The sequence below is a fragment of the Lactuca serriola genome, chromosome 5 (genome assembly GCF_051521515.1).
Source record: "Lactuca serriola cultivar US96UC23 chromosome 5, Lser_US96UC23_V15, whole genome shotgun sequence".
In the NCBI taxonomy this organism is placed as follows: domain Eukaryota; kingdom Viridiplantae; phylum Streptophyta; class Magnoliopsida; order Asterales; family Asteraceae; genus Lactuca; species Lactuca serriola.
The window spans coordinates 226,121,771-226,138,908 of NC_136412.1; positions in this window are offsets into that span (position 1 = coordinate 226,121,771).

Below are 17,138 nucleotides of genomic sequence, written 5' to 3' on the forward strand. Positions count from 1 at the left end.
CCTTCAGAGGGAAAGAAGATCGAGAGGTACATATGGGGCTTGGTGCCACCGTACCAGGGAAATGTTTTGGCATAACACCCCACTACATTTGATAGTGCCAAGCGATTGGCACAGTGGCTCATAGATCATGGGGTTCGTACCCCGGCCGCAACAACTACCCTGGCCATCTTAGAACCTGCAAGAACTGCTGACTCCAAGCGGAAGTTTTGGGATGACAAGAAGAAGGCTATGGCTGCCAAAAAGCAGCAGGTCGTGGCAGTACATGTTGCGATAGCACCTGCTGCTGCTGCTCCGGTAAAGCAGTATGTTGGAAGTTTACCTAAGTGCAACAAGTGCAACTTCCATCACGTCGGCGCATGCCGGGAGATGCAGTGTCTGAACTGCAACGGGAAGGGGCACACAGCCCGTTTCTGTAACACTCCAGTGAAACCAATCAACCAAGCCCCCGGTGCTATAGTGGGCGAAACTTGCTACGGATGTAGCGAGGTAGGCCACTTCAAGAGAAACTGCCCGAAGGCAGGGTTTGCTGGTGGAGCGGCAAGAGTTCTGGCCATAGGCCATGAGGAATCGGTTGCCGACCCCACAGTGGTCACTGGTACGTTCCTCCTCGATAACTCTTATGCATGCATTCTATTTGATAGTGGAGCGGAGAGGAGTTTTGTGAACCAAAAATTTGCTCATTTACTTCAGCAAAAATCACGAGCACTTAATGAACCGTTCACTGTAGAAATGGCTAATGGAAAGACAGAGAGCACTAACAGTATATTCATAGGGTGTACCCTAACATTAGATAACCATTCATTTTCTATCGATCTCATGCCGGTCTCAATTAAAAGTTTCGACGTCATTATCGGCATGGATTGGTTGAGTCTACATCATACCGATATCATGTGTTACGAAAAGGTTGTTCGCCTTAATCTACTGTCTGGCGAAACCTTAGTAGTTTATGGCGACGGCACGAACCTTCGTATCATCTCGAGCATCCAAGCTCAGAAATTCTTGCGAAAGGAATGTCGTGCATTCCTTGCTCATGTGGTCGATGTGAGCCAAGAAACAAAGGACATTTAGAACATTCCAGTAGTTCACGAATTTCCCGACATCTTTCTAGAAGAACTCCCAGGATTACCTCCACAACGTCAAGTCGAGTTCCGAATAGACTTAGTTCCAGGGGCTACCCCCGTAGCCAAATTGCCCTATCGTCTAGCACCTGCAGAGATGCAAGAATTGTCCGGTCAACTTAACGAACTGCTCAGCAAAGGCATCATAAGACCAAGCTTCTCACCCTAGGGAGCTCCAGTCTTGTTCGTCAAGAAGAAAGACGGATCGTTTCGTATGTGCATTGAGTACAGGGAGCTCAACAAGCTGACCGTCAAAAATCGTTATCCGTTGCCTCGTATCGATGATTTATTTGACCAACTTCAAGGGCCGAACTTCTTTTCAAAAATCGACTTGAGATTCGGATATCACCAACTACGAGTGCTAGGGGAGGATGTTCCAAAGACAGCCTTCCGAACTCGTTATGGGCACTACGAATTCGTAGTGATGCCGTTCGGATTGACAAACACGCCCGCTGTATTCATGGACTTAATGAATAGGGAGTGTCGTCCTTACTTGGATCAGTTCGTCATCGTCTTCATCGATGACATACTTATCTACTCTCGAAGTAAGGAGGAGCATAGTTAACATCTGCAACAAGTCCTCGAAACATTATGTTCGGAGAAGCTCAACGCGAAGTTCTCGAAATGCGAATTTTGGATTCGGTGTGTCGAATTCTTAGGGCACGTGGTTAGCAAAGAGGGTATACACGTGGACCCTTCCAAAATCTAGGCCATTGAGAACTGGTCAGCACTGAAGACGCCTACAGAAATTCGTCAATTTCTAGGCCTCGCTGGCTACTATCGTAGGTTCATTCAGAACTTCTCCCGCATAGCGAAACCTCTTACAACACCGACCCAGAAGGGCATGGCCTTTGACTGGGAAGAGAAATAGGAAAGAGCATTTGAAACACTCAAACAAGCCTTGTGCACCACACCAATACTATCCCTTCCTGAAGGAATAGAAGACTTCGTTGTCTATTGCGATGCATCGAATCAAGGACTCGGATGTGTTCTGATGCAGTGAGGTAAGGTCATCGCCTATGCCTCGAGACAGCTAAAGACACATGAGGTCAACTACACGACCCACGATCTTGAACTAGGAGCAGTTGTGTTTGCTCTGAAGATCTGGAGACATTACTTATACGGAACGAAAAGCACTATCTTTACAGACCACAAGATCATACAACACATATTCGACCAAAAGGAGCTCAACATGAGACAACGACGATGGGTCGAGCTACTCAGTGATTACGACTGCAAAATTCGTTATCATCCGGGTAAAGCCAACGTAGTAGCTGACGCCCTGAGTCGGAAGGAATATTCTAGTCGTAGAGTCAAATCATTGACTATGACTATCCATTCACACTTGTCCACACAAATTAAGGCAGCTCAGCTTGACTCTTTGAAGCCTGAAAATGTGGCGGGTGAATCCCTAAGAGGGATAGATAAGAACTTGGAGGTTAAGGGTGGCGGAGCTTATTATTTCATGGTCCGGATCTAGACCCCAAAACACGGTGGTTTCAGAGACTTGGTCATGAACGAGGCGCACAACACTCGTTATTCCGTGCACCCGGGATCAGATAAGATGTACGTGGATCTCAAAAAGCTATACTGGTGGCCTAACATGAAAGCAGAGATTGCTACCTTCGTGAGTAAATGCCTTACTTCGCAAAGGTCAAGGTCGAACACCAGAAACCCTCCGATCTACTACAACAGCCTGAGATACCGGAATGGAAGTGAGAGCGGATAACTATGGATTTCATAACCAAGTTGCCCAAGACAACGGGTGGACTTGATTCCATATGGGTCATCATCGATAGACTGACCAAGTCTACACACTTCTTTCCGATTAAAGAAACAGACAAGATGGAGAAACTTACAAGAACTTACATTAGGGAGATTGTAAGACTGCACGGTGTTCCCTTATCCATTATCTCGGACAGAGATAGTAGATTCACTTCGAGGTTCTGGCAGTCGTTACAAAGTTCCTTAGGAACTAGGCTGGACATGAGTACAGCCTACCATCCACAGACCGACGGGCAAAGTGAGAGAACTATCGCAAACTTGGAAGATATGTTGCGAGCCTGTGTGATAGACTTTGGGAAAGCATGGCATACTCATTTACCCCTTGTCGAATTTTGCTACAACAACAGTTATCACATGAGCGTGAAGGTTGCTCCATTCGAGGCCCTCTATGGCAGAAAGTGCAGATCCCCTCGGTGCTGGGCTGAGGTGGGTGATACCAAGTTAGCTAAAGGACAAGTTCTTGGCAATACTCTTACAGGTCCGGAAATCATATGGGAAATGACGGAGAAGATCGTTCAGATCTGTGAATGATTGAAAGCCTCCAGAGACCGACAGAAAAGCTACGCTGATATATGTAGGAAACCGTTGGAATTCCAGGTGGGTGACCGTGTTCTATTGAAAGTCTCACCTTAGAAGGGCTTGATACGCTTCGGAAGCGTGGAAAGCTAAATCCAAGGTACATTGGGCCTTTTGAGATTCTCACAAGAATCGGCCCTGTAGCTTACAAACTTAACTTACCGCGTGAACTCAATAACGTACATTCTACCTTCCACGTATCGAACTTGAAAAAGTGTCTGTCTGACGAGACTCTTGTTATTCCACTCGACGATATCGAGATCAACGAGAGCTTCAACTTCATAGAGGAACCAGTAGAGATCATGGACCGAGAGGTCAAGCAAACGAAACAAAGTCGTATCCCGATAGTGAATGTTCGCTGGAACGCCAAGCGAGGACCAGAATTCACTTGGCAGCGAGAGGATCAGATGAAACTGAAATATCCTCGTCTTTTGACTTAGTTAATTATAACTATTTATTTGCTTAAATTCTAATTTTAGGACGAAATTCCTTCTAAGGAAGGGATGATGTCACAACCGGAAATCTTCGTTCGGTAAAACCCTAGAGTCAATCGTTTCAAATTATAAGTCAAGTTCACTTTTATTTGTTTTTAGTAAATTTAAAGTTTGTTTGATTATTTTAATAATTAATCTTGAAACGAACGGGTGAAAGGAAATGCCGTCTTGGGTCTTGAAATTTCAAAAACCGCGAATACCACGTAGCTTAGAAGTTCACGGCCAAACTTTTATGTTTAGGCCGTAAACTACCCCAAAAACCGTAAACTCATGCTTAAGCATGAGTTTACTCCCCAAAGTACATCACTTCTCATTTTCACCCTAAAGAGTAAACTCCAAACACTCTCAACTATCATCCCGGTTTTCACCTGATTTCCTGAAAACGTAAGTACTTCTTGGCTTGATTAGTTGATGTATCATAACTACTAGTGATTATACATCTTTTCATCCATCCATTTTTGTGTTTTGATTACATTTCCAAAACACCAAGAACACACACTAGTGTTCTAGGACTTTTAGTTCATTTCAAGCTTCCACAAAGTAAGTACTTCTATCCTAGACTCTTTTAAAGCTTGCTATACATCTTAATATCAAGGAATTGTCCCAAGAACACCAAGAACAAGGTGTTCATGGTTTTTAGAGGCTCCCAAAACAGTAAACACCAAGTAAGGTGCAAAAGGGCGCCTTAGGGTGCCTAGATGCTTCACAATGCCTTAGGGACTTGTATAGATCCTTACTTGATGAGTTTATCACACAAAAAGCATAAGAATCACTCATTTATATGTGTTTACGGTTTGGGGATCTCCCAAAAACATAAACACCGCAAAGAGGGTATAAATGGCCCATACTCCTTCCTTTTCCCTAGAATCTAACCTAGGCTATTACCTTGAAGTGTTTAGAACTTGAAAACATCATAAAACCATGTTCCATAGGAGTTTACGGTACTAAACTCATGGAGAAATGGTCCATGGACCGTAAACTCCATTTAGGAGTGTATTGATGCCACACAACACTTCCTAAGGCTTAAACATGAAGTAGGAATGCTTGGATTGGCTTAGAAGGCTTCAAACAACAAATGGTCACAAAGGGGGTGAGCTTATGACCGTAAACCCAAGGGTTTACGACTGTAAACCCTTTTGGTTATGACCACAAAACCGTAAACTCCCTAATGGAGTTTTCCTTGAACCCCAAACACACTAATCCTTCCCTACAACACTTAGATGTAATCCTTGAGACTTATAACACTTGTATAAGGTGTTTAGCATGTCCTAGGGTGTCTTGACATTGTTTATTACTTGTTTAAAGACTAATTGGATACATATATGTGATATTATATGTTAACTAGGATCATAGAGTGTGTTCAAGACTTCACTTGACACCTAGCAATCCTACATCTTCAGTTCATCCGTACCACTCACTACAGGTGAGTTCATACCCCTTAATCAATGGTTTAAATGTTTTTAAATGCTTTATGGAGGGGAATACAAGTTAAATACTTATATTTATTACAGCAATCACATGTGATTACTAACTACAAACCAAGTGATTTTCTTACTGTTCAAACTGTTTTACAAATTCCTATACTTATCAAATACGTTTACTTAAGCTCTGTTATACTTATTATCAAATGCATGCCTATGTATGTATAGTTATATAAGCAATGTTTAAAAGGCTTAGGAAGTCCAGCTCGCTTTATTTCGTTTTCCCCGTTGGGATGTGGTCTGGTAAGGTGTCGGGTATCCGTCCGAAGGTCGTTTAAATATTAGTTATATATCATGTGTACATATATAGTCATAAAGGTTCTTCCAGTCCATTCAATACCCTTGGGTAGCAAGGGTATACTTCTGTGTTCATACGTACCAGTTACATCACTGGTAAGTTACCATAGGGGTAGCACAGGAGAATACTAATACTATTACTAGAACAATGAAACATACAATGAGTCAGTTCATTTATGAGTCGGTACATTACTATACATTCTAGATAGAGAGAGATCATACATTACAGCTAGTACACGCAGAACATTACAGTACATACAGGCTAGACAGAGAAAAAGTACACTTTCAGTTAGCACATTCATTACATATACATTCATGCAGTTATGTGAACCATTGAGCGGGTCATGGCACTTCCTGCCATGACCGCTTTTGTATCCCGAATCTCCTTAATTGGGGAGCATATGAGTTTGCATATAGATCTATACTGGATTGACTATCCTACACCTTGCTACTCGCTACAGTGGGACTTGCAAGTCTACGGGTGCCAAATGTCATTTCTTACGGCGTCTTACATCGTTGTTTTACTAGAGTCGGTAGCAGGTTACAGGTCGATCACATGTTACTTTGGATACCTTTTGTTTTAGGGTAGTTAGTACAACGGTAGTCACTTATTACAAATACTACGGTACTATAATATTTTCCCATTACATTCACTTCGTGAATATTCGCACGATGCACGGTAATGTAAAAACTATATTTTTGGTTAATGATAGTCAGAATTGGGAAAAACACACTCTCACAAGAGACGCATGCACAGACACTAGATGCCTTTGTAGAAGGCTACAGTTAGTAGGAAACCTAGGGTTTTCTAGGAGAGTTCAAACATTTTACAAAACATTGTACAAAACATTCTTACAGAACATCTTACAAATGCTTTCATACAAACACTGACATTAATATACTTATGATCTCACCAGCTTTAAGCTGATACTCGCTTTCAAAATAACTTGTATTCTCAGGTCACCAATAGACAGGTACATGTACCAGGCTTTTGAGAAGATGGAGTTCGTTCAAGACTCATCTTTTATTTTGATATGTATATTTTGGCGTCTATATAACTTGACAGAACACACATGTATGAAATTATATTATTAGTGCAATGGATGATGTTGTTTCTTGTTTACTACTATTCATTGTTGTGATATTGTACATGAAGTCCTCCGCCCCAGAACGTTTCCGCCGTTCATGGTTTTGGGGTGTGACATGATGTTATGCTGGTTATATGATAGATTAGTAGATCTGTATGATTACATGTACTTGTTGGATATGTGTTTATGTTTATCGGTTGCATATGTCGACATATTGTGGTTGGGTTGAGGCGGTCCTGCTTTGTGCTGAAGGTAAAGATATCTGGGGCGGTTCGGAGAGGCTGTAGGCCCTGCGAGGTGGTCGAGTCAGGCCAAAGGTCCGGAGAGTAGTCCAGATAGGTTGTAGGCTTGCAAGGTGGTCTAGTCATGCTACAGGTTCATATATGCATGCTTTTATCTGTTTGGTTGTGTGTGGTAGCTTGGGGGAACTCACTAAGATTTGGTTGTGTATGATACCTTGATCGTGCACATGATCCGGGAGTTTTATGTGTTTTATGATTTTTGGATACTCTGATTCATGATTGTGACTTTTGCAAAGTTATTTATAAAACTTATGGATTTTGGAATGGTTTTAAAAATGAAATTTTTTTCCTTGATTTTTGGGATGTTACATAATCCAACAGTCTCCCACTTGGATAAGTCAGTAACTGTAGTTGCATTTATAACCAAACAGCAAAGAGTGCTTTCCAAAGCCCTGCTAAACTCTAATCTAATCAGACATTGGACCTAAGATAAGTGATCAACTATTCCTTTCTTCTACAAGATATCGTATGGACATGAAAAATGGATTAGAAGCAATCCCATAGTCCAAGATTCTGTTTCCCGATTTCCCGATTTATGACGACTAAATTCAAACTACTAAATGAACACATCAATTTATTCTAGAATTGGCCAAACACTTCAAATGTTGACAATAAATCATCGAGGGGCCCAAAGATACCGCTTTTTCTTGTTAAGGAAAAAGGAACGAATAAACTTCGACTTATATACTTGTATGTTTTACTCACCAAATCATACATGACCCTACATTTTATGACATCATGTTACTAATGCATTTTCTCAATACCAATTCATAACTAAATTGTAAAGTACAACTTATATATCTCTGTTCGAAGAAATAAGATATTATTGTCTTAGAATTACTATGTTAGAATCCATGAAGTAATTTTCTGAGCGTGGGTTTATCCAATACTCAAAATCCCCATTTTTCTAAGTACTCATGTGATGGGTTTGAGCCATAAGAACTTTCCTATGTGCACATGCAAACCCTAATTTCTTACATCTAGGTTTCTCTAATTGAACATGCATTGTATCCAAGACTTTCAATACTAGATCTAATGTAAACAATTGAATCTAATCATATGAATATGGATCTAGAACAATACCTTGGATTACTTGCTTGATACTTCTTCTTCTTGGAGCTTAGAGTCACAATTGTCATTCCTCTAATGGCTTACAAACACCAACTAGCAAGAGAATGATCTTGAGAGAGAGGAGGGTCAGAAATCGGCTCTAGGGTTCCTTGCCTTGCATGAGTGCCGATTTCCCTCACCCAATGGATCTATTTATACTATGAGCCACTAGGGTTTCACCTTAAAACCTAATGGAATAACTTAGGCCCTAAGCAATCCAAGATCTTCCTAGATACTAGGCTTGGACGATTTTATGGTCTCCTAACCCTAAAATCCGTCCAACCTTATATCCATAAGGATACATAGCCCAAAACACAACTATCACACATTTGACAGTTTATGCCCTTTATTCAATTAACCTCTTTAAGTCACCAAATTAATTCTCAATTAATATATATATGACTTATATTAATCAAACAACATTATTATTCCTTTAATATATTATTCTCATAATATATTGACAATGATATATCTTCTCTCTTAACAAATCATCCTGTCAAGTTGCTATGGTAAAGGCAACCCAAAAGGACCATGCATAACCGGGTCAAGTACTTACCAAATATAGTTACAGCCTTAGACACTAATCCAACAGTCTCCCACTTGGATAAGTCTAGTAACTATATATGCAAACACAATCCGATTACCAATCGTAGCTCTCAAAGACGTTGTCTAACTCTGATCTTATCAGTATCCTATCCTTTAGATAAGGGATCGTACAGTCCTCTGTTTAGATATTATGTGGACAATCTTATGGAACTTGTTGTCCAACAATTGGTTTCTCGATCTTAGATTCATTTGACATAGAACTTAATTGAACACATTAATTCAGTCCTGACCGGGCCCGACACATAAGTAAAATCAAATCATCGAGGGGCCGTGATATCGCTTTTACCCTTTTAGGATAAAAGTAACAGATAAACTTTGACTTATATGCATTTATTATTTACTAATCAATCATACACAACAATGCGTTTTATGACATCAATTTAATGATGCGGTTTCGCATTATCAATGCACAATCAATTAATAAACAATAAACCATATATCTTGGTTTTAAGACCATATGATATTATTGTCTTGCGATCACTTGTGTCTCATTCCATAAAGTGATTCCAGCAAGTGCGGGTTTATTCCAATGCTCAAAACTTGTTCATTCATACCTACTTCCAACATATGAACGATTCTGGACCATTCGAATAATTCGATTATTCTTAATAACTCAATTATTCAGGAAGTCAAAACATGCTAAGTGAAACAATAGCTAAACAATTAACATAAGACAACAGCCTTACTTATAAATAATAATCCTTTATTTAATCATCAAATGTCAATTACATTTATCTATTACATGTTTCCAAAACCATCTAATCTAAACTAATAACATCTTTCAGCCCAATGCTCCTAGCGTGCTGCAAATGCTTAACCCTGCTCAGTCCCTTCATAAGCGGATCTGTTGGGTTATCCTCTGACGATACCCTCTTTACTATGAGGTGTCCTTCTTCTACTCGATGTCTAATAAAGTGATATTTTCTATCGATATGCCGAGATCTACCATGATCCCTCGATTCCTTGGTCAAGGCAACCGTTCCTTCATTATCACAGAAAATTTCCATAGGCTCCTTTATGGTAGGCACAACTCCAAGATCACCAATGAAGTTCTTCAACCACATTGCCTCCTTTGACGCTTCGCTCGCTGAAATATACTCTGATTCGCACGTTGAATCAGCTACAGTTTCTTGTTTGGAACTTTTCCAAGTCACTGCTCCTCCATTAAGGGTAAAGACCCAGCCTGACTGCGAACGGTAGTTGTCCCTGTCGGTCTGGAAACTTGCGTCACTATACTCTTGCACCTTTAAGTCATCACTCCCTTCGCGGACTAAGAACCATTCATTGGTCCACCTAAGGTACTTAAGTATATTCTTAACTGCAATCCAATGAGCTCTGCCAGGGTTCCCTTGATATCGACTGACCATGCTCAAAGCGAAGGCCACATCAGGGCGAGTGCAAGCCATAGCATACATGATTGAGCCAACTGCGGAAGCGTAAGGTACTCGAATCATCTCAGCTATCTCTGCTTCTGTACTCGAACTTTGAATTTACTCAATTTAACATTACTCTGTATCGGTAGTTCTCCCTTTTTCGAGTTTTCCATACTAAAACGTTTTAGTACCTTATCCAAGTAAGTATTCTGACTAAGTCCTATTAGTCTCTTACTTCATTCTCTCACTATCCTTATTCCCAAAATATAGGAAGCCTCTCCGAGGTCCTTCATAGCGAAGCACTTCCCAAGCCAGGAGTTAACCTCCTGCAAAGTCGGGACGTCATTTCCTATGAGCAGTATGTCATCAACATACAAAATGAGGAAGCTAACTATACTCCCACTGGCCTTGACATATACACATGATTCATCTTCACTTCGTACAAATCCAAACTCTTTGACTTTCTCATCGAACGAAGACAACATACAAAATGAGGAAGCTTATGAGTTCTCGCTCTCGGAAAACCCTTCTCCTCGCAACGAAGACAACATTGTTACTTGGTCTATAGAAGAGATATCCAAAGGATTTATGCGGGTAGCCGATGAAAATACATTGCTCACTACGAGGTTCGAGCTTGTCGTGAGTTTCTCGTCTTATGAAAACTTCACAGCCCCAAACCTTGATATGTGCCAACGAGGGTGCCTTCCCTATCCACATATCGTGAGGTGTTTTGGCAATCTTCTTTGTAGGGACTCGGTTAAGGATATGGGCGGCAGTCTCTAAGGCATACCCCCGGAATGAGATAGGTAGTGAAGCACGACTCATCATAGAATGAACCATGTCCAACAAGGTTCGATTACGCCTCTCAGCTACACCGTTCAACTGTGGTGTCCTAGGTGGCGTCAATTGTGAAACGATTCCGCATTTCTTAAGATAGACGTGGAATTCAAGACTTAGGTACTCTCCTCCTCGATCGGATCGAAGCGTCTTGATTTTCCTGCCCAACTGATTCTCCACTTCTTGTTTAAACTCTTTGAACTTTTCAATTGTTTCTGACTTGTGATTGATTAAGGAGATATAACCATATCTACTATAATCATCGGTGAAAGTCACGTAGAAGCAGTTCCCATCCTTTGTGGTGGATCTAAAGGGCCCACACACGTCGGTGTGTATGAGATCCAATAAACCCTCACCCCTCTCACAAGTGCCAGTGAAGGGTGACTTGGTCATCTTTCCAAGTAGAAAAGATTCACATGTGTCATCTTCCCTAAGGTCGAATGACTCCAACACTCCATCCTTTTGGAGTTCGGCTATGCGCTTCTTGTTGACGTGTCCAAGACAACAATGCCACAAGGATGCTTTATCCATACTATTGGAAGAATCCATACAAAACACATCATTTCCTAGGTTATCTACAACCATAAAAGTTTCATAAATTCCATTACAAGGCATTGCTTCAAAATATAAAACACCATTTAGATAAGCATAAATCGAACCATTCTCATTATTAAACGAATATCTAAATCCTTGTCTAAATAAACCATGAAAAGAAATGATGTTTCTTGCCATATATGGCGAGTAGCAACAATTATTTAAATCTAAATTCAATCCATTACTAAGCACTAAAGAATACACTCCAATCTTGGTAACAGGCGACGATCTTCTGTTCTTCATGATTAGATTTATTCTTCCAAGCTCCACATCCCTATTTCTTCCTAGTCCCTGCAAATCAGAACAAATGTGGTAACCACACCCTATATCAAGAACCCAAGAAATAGCATGATATGAATCATTAGATTTAATTGTGTATATACCTGCAAAATATGGCTTGATCTTTCCATCCTTGATGGCTTGCAGATATTCCAGGCAGCTTCTCTTCCAATGCCCTATTTTGTGGCATTGATGGCACTCTGTCTCCTTTGGATTTGGGTTGGGCTTAGCAGGATCAACCTTGGTCCCACTAGAAGAGGAACCATCTTGGGACTTTCCCTTGCGGTGGTTCTTCGAAGAAGCCTTCCTCTTCTTGCTCCTTCCCTGCCCAATAGCCAAAACAGGAGTAGCGGTTGGATTGGGAGTTGGTGCAACAAACTTGTCCTTTAGGTTGCTCTCAGCAGTCCTTAGGAGCGCTTGGAGTTTACTTAGGGTGACCTTTTCCTTGTTCATGTGGTAGGTCATCCTAAATTGGTTGTAGAACGAGGTCAAGGAGTGGAGAACAATGTCGATAGCCAAATCTTCCCCAAAGTTGACATTCAACTTGCGAAGACGATCGACATACCTTTGCATCTTTTGCAAGTGCATGGTTAGAGACTCTCCACTTCCCATTTTGGCAGTGATCATATTCGTTATGATCTCATAGCGCTCTTGCCTTGCGCTTTGGTGATATCTCTCCATCAAGTCTAGATGCATCTCATAAGGATACATGTCCTCAAAGGACTTTTGGAATTCGGAGTTCATTGTGGCTATCATGATGCAATGGACTTTCATTGCATCACGTTCATGTGTCTCAAAGACAGCCATTTCTTCGGGAGTAGCAGTTTCTGGATTGATCTTTTCGAGCTTCTCATCGAGAACATACTCCTTGTCCTCGTAACGCGCGATCATGCGAATGTATCTTATCCATTCACTAAAGTTCGATCCATCGAAAGTCACTTTTTGACAAAGGCTCATTAGCGTGAATGAGCTAGCAGCAACGTTGTTTGCGTTAGACATCTACAAATAGAAAGGAACAAAGTTTATTAGAATTAAGTCCCTAATCAACACCCAAAATGAAAATTTAGGGCTAGGACCCAACAACATTACTTACACATTAGAAAAGGGATACCGTGATCCAACATGCAAATAATTTGGAGGTAAGTGAATGACGATTCACTAATTCTTCACCATGAAAAACATAAGCTTTAAGTTTTAAATATATTGAGAATTCCTAGATTCTTTGAGATTCATTGAACCTTTCAATGGCATGTTTAAATCTCGATATGCCCCTCTAGTTTGTGACTAGGATACCGAGGATCACAAAGCGGGTGTGAATAACCATGTAAATCTACATGGTGCCTTCATTGTTACAATCACCTATTCGATGTGCCAGTAAACCACACACGCTCCACCGAACTATGACAAACAATGAATCACCCTTTTCCACCTTTGCTTAGAACCAATTAGTGTGCCGGTTAACCACACACGCTCCACTAACATCTAAACAAGGGTGTAAAGTGTAATTTCATGGGATTGCATCAATTCACTTTTCCTAAAGTAACTAAGATTGTGAATTTTATAAAACAATTTAGTTACTTTAAATAGATTCATTATACTTATTAATGAGAAGAGGTTTACCCTATCCTACCCGTTCGGCTAACGACCCTCCACCATTCAAGCAAGCGGTGGGTGTGAGTTTACACCCATTAAGCGCCATTTTATAGGCAGCAACCTTATACCCACCTTATAAACCGGCTTCGTGAATGAGGCCTACTAACGGTAAGACTAACATTTTTAATCATATATATATATATATATATATATATATATATATATATATATATATATATATATATATATATATATATATATATATATATTAGTATAGTGTTGAATTTTAAACTTGTAAAATTCTAGGGTTTGAAATTTAAATTATTCAAATTAAACTTTTTATCACAAAACTTAAATTTCAAAACTTGAGGACAAGTTTTAAACTTTTCAAAACATAAGGATCAAATAGCAAATAATATAAATCAACTAATTAGATTATCTCAATTTGATCTTATTCAATATTACTTGCAAGACAATCCACCAATTCAATTCAAATAATCAATTATTATCATATAAGGAAATTATTATTCAACTAATTGGTAATTATCTTTTGTTTGGTCAAGAATATACTCATATATTTGATTTAAATCGGATTTTAATGACCCAAAACAGTTAAGGCAAGTATCCTCAAGTAAAACAGCAAGAAATTCCGAAACTACCTCTTTCTGACGCTCGAACTCTCCGAGTTCCCACTATGGACTCGCCGAGTTGGAGCTACTCGCCGAGTCCACAGTGGAACTCGCCGAGTTCATTAGGCAGAATCACAAAAATCGCATTTTTCAAGCAACAAGCAATCAACCAGTGCATCAATTCAATAGAAATCAATCAAATCTCTGATACCACTGATGGGTTTGAGCCATAAGAACTTTCCTATGTGCACATGCAAACCCTAATTGCTTGGATCTAGGTTTCTCTATAATTTAACATGCATTGTATCCAAGACTTTCAATACTAGATCTAGTGTAAACAATTGAATCTGATCATATGAATATGGATCTAGAACAATACCTTGGATTACTTGCTTGATACTTCTTCTTCTTGGAGCTTAGAGTCACAATTGTCATTCCTTTAATGGCTTACAAACACCAACTAGCAAGAGAATGATCTTGAGAGAGAGGAGGGTGAGAAATCGGCTCTAGGGTTCCTTGCCTTGCATGAGTGTCGATTTCCCTCACCCAAGGGATCTATTTATACTATGAGCCACTAGGGTTTCACCTTAAACCCTAATTGAATAACTTAGGCCCTAAGCAATCCAAGATCCTCCTAGATACTAGGCTTGGTCGATTTTATGGTCTCCTAACCCTAAAATCCGTCCAACCTTATATCCATAAGGATACATAGCCCAAAACACAACTATCACACATTTGACAGTTTATGCCCCTTTATTCAATTAACCTCTTTAAGTCACCAAATTAATTCTCAATTAATATATATGACTTATATTAATCAAACAACATTATTATTCCTTTAATATATTATTCTCATAATATATTAACAATGATATATCTTCTCTCTAAACAAATCATCCTGTCAAGTTGCTATAGTGAAGGCAACCCAAAAGGACCATGCACAACCGGGTCAAGTACTTACCAAATATAGTTACAACCTTAGACACTAATCCAACATCATGAACATTGTAGCAATCTTATTGCAATATCTAATCCCCATAGACAATCTACAATTCAATTCATGACAGTCTTAATTCACTACTTACTTCCAAAAGTATGAGCGACTTTGGAATTTGAATAATCAAATCATTCATGAAATAAAACAGCATAGTGAAACACAATAATAAGCCAATTGACTATGGTATCATACTTTTGAATATAAATAAATCCTTATTATTTAATCACCATAACAATTACAAATTCATTCATCGTATAATGTTTTGAGTAATCAACTAACCACTTGAATTAAATAACACCAATCATGCCATGTTATGAACATGCATACTATATCTCTCTATGGTCCTTCCTTTGTGAACAGATCGACTGGACATTACTCTAATGATACTTATTTCATAATTCCAAATTCTTATCATTATCCAAGATGTAGTGGAATTCGAACTTTACATGTATTAATCTCCTATGATATCGAGATTCCAAAGTCTCAAAGACCGAATCTTCGATGATATAGAATATTCCACTGGAACTTTGTTACTAGAAACAACTCCATGATAATGAAGTCTCAATTTCAAGGTACACTCCTTTAATACTTCTATTGCATTAAAGCTTCCAACTCACATGTAGATTTTATAAGCCTTACCCATTATGGAAACATTTCCATATTTCCATATGACCATCAATTCTAACCAAGAATCATCTTAATCCGGAAACATGTCATTGTGGTCCATCCTAATTCATATCATACTTCTAACTGTCCACAAGCAACCAGTCTTTGGTAAACGTCAGAATGTTCTTGAAAATTTGTTTAATAACTCTATCTGATTAAAGTTCTAGTCCTTTTTCTCACAATGTTTAGAGCATTTGAAAACTAGAATAAGAAAATATTATAGCATATGTAATCGATCCTATATTTGAAGCATATAGGATTCGATTCATTATGTACCACATAAGGATTTGATATCTATTCAATCTCTTGCTATAATATTTCCATATATCGAATGTCCTATGTTGAAACATTTCAACATGATATTCGTATATGTATTTGACTAAGTCTTATTAAACTTTACCATCTAAACCTTAAGATTCAAAACGAAGCTCGAGTGCCCTCTCCCTTAAGTGAAACAATTCCCAAACTTTTCAATTTGCAAATAGGAGGCATTATTCTCTACGAACAATATTGTTAACATGAAATACATGCATAAAAATTATGCTCCCACTAGCTTTGACATGTACCAAAAAATCAACTGGGCTTCTAGAAATCAATACTCATGACTTTCTTACAAAAGTACAGATTTTTATTATGTGATGCTTCGATAAGTCTCTAATTAGACTTCTTAAGCTTATACACCTTAATTGGATAACATTTGTATATGTTTAAATCCTTCAAGACTGACAAATATATCTCTTGAAAGTTCAATCAGTTTTATGTCATTCCTCACAATTCGAAATATATAAAGGGAAAGCGTCATCATATTGTGAATTTGTGAATGAAATTAACACAACTAATATCCATATTGATCTTTAGCAGATCTTATAATCTACCAGCGAACATATTTCCTCACAATCATCCTCACGAACTAGAGTGAGCAGTTTTCCACCTATATTTTATGGTCTATACGTTCCCATCCATGTGAATCTATCATTTCCAACCTACAATCATAAGACAAGGTTTAGGACAAAACTAAATTCAAATTGAGCTCTCCTTCATGGACTAAACTTTTCTATTCTAAGTTTCTTGCCCTCTATTAGCACAAGGGCCTACCAGTGCTTCCATGTTGGTAGCATCTGACCCATATTGATCAATGTACTTTCCCTGACCAACACACTTTTGCTTTTGCTATTAAATGAAAACATAGAACTCATAAGCATTGCCAACTCAACTAGAAGTGCACATAATAAGAATGTGTCAATCAAACACGACCTGTTATCAACCTCAGGTCGCGTGCTAGTGATAACTAAAAGGTTTATTGTTAATGTACT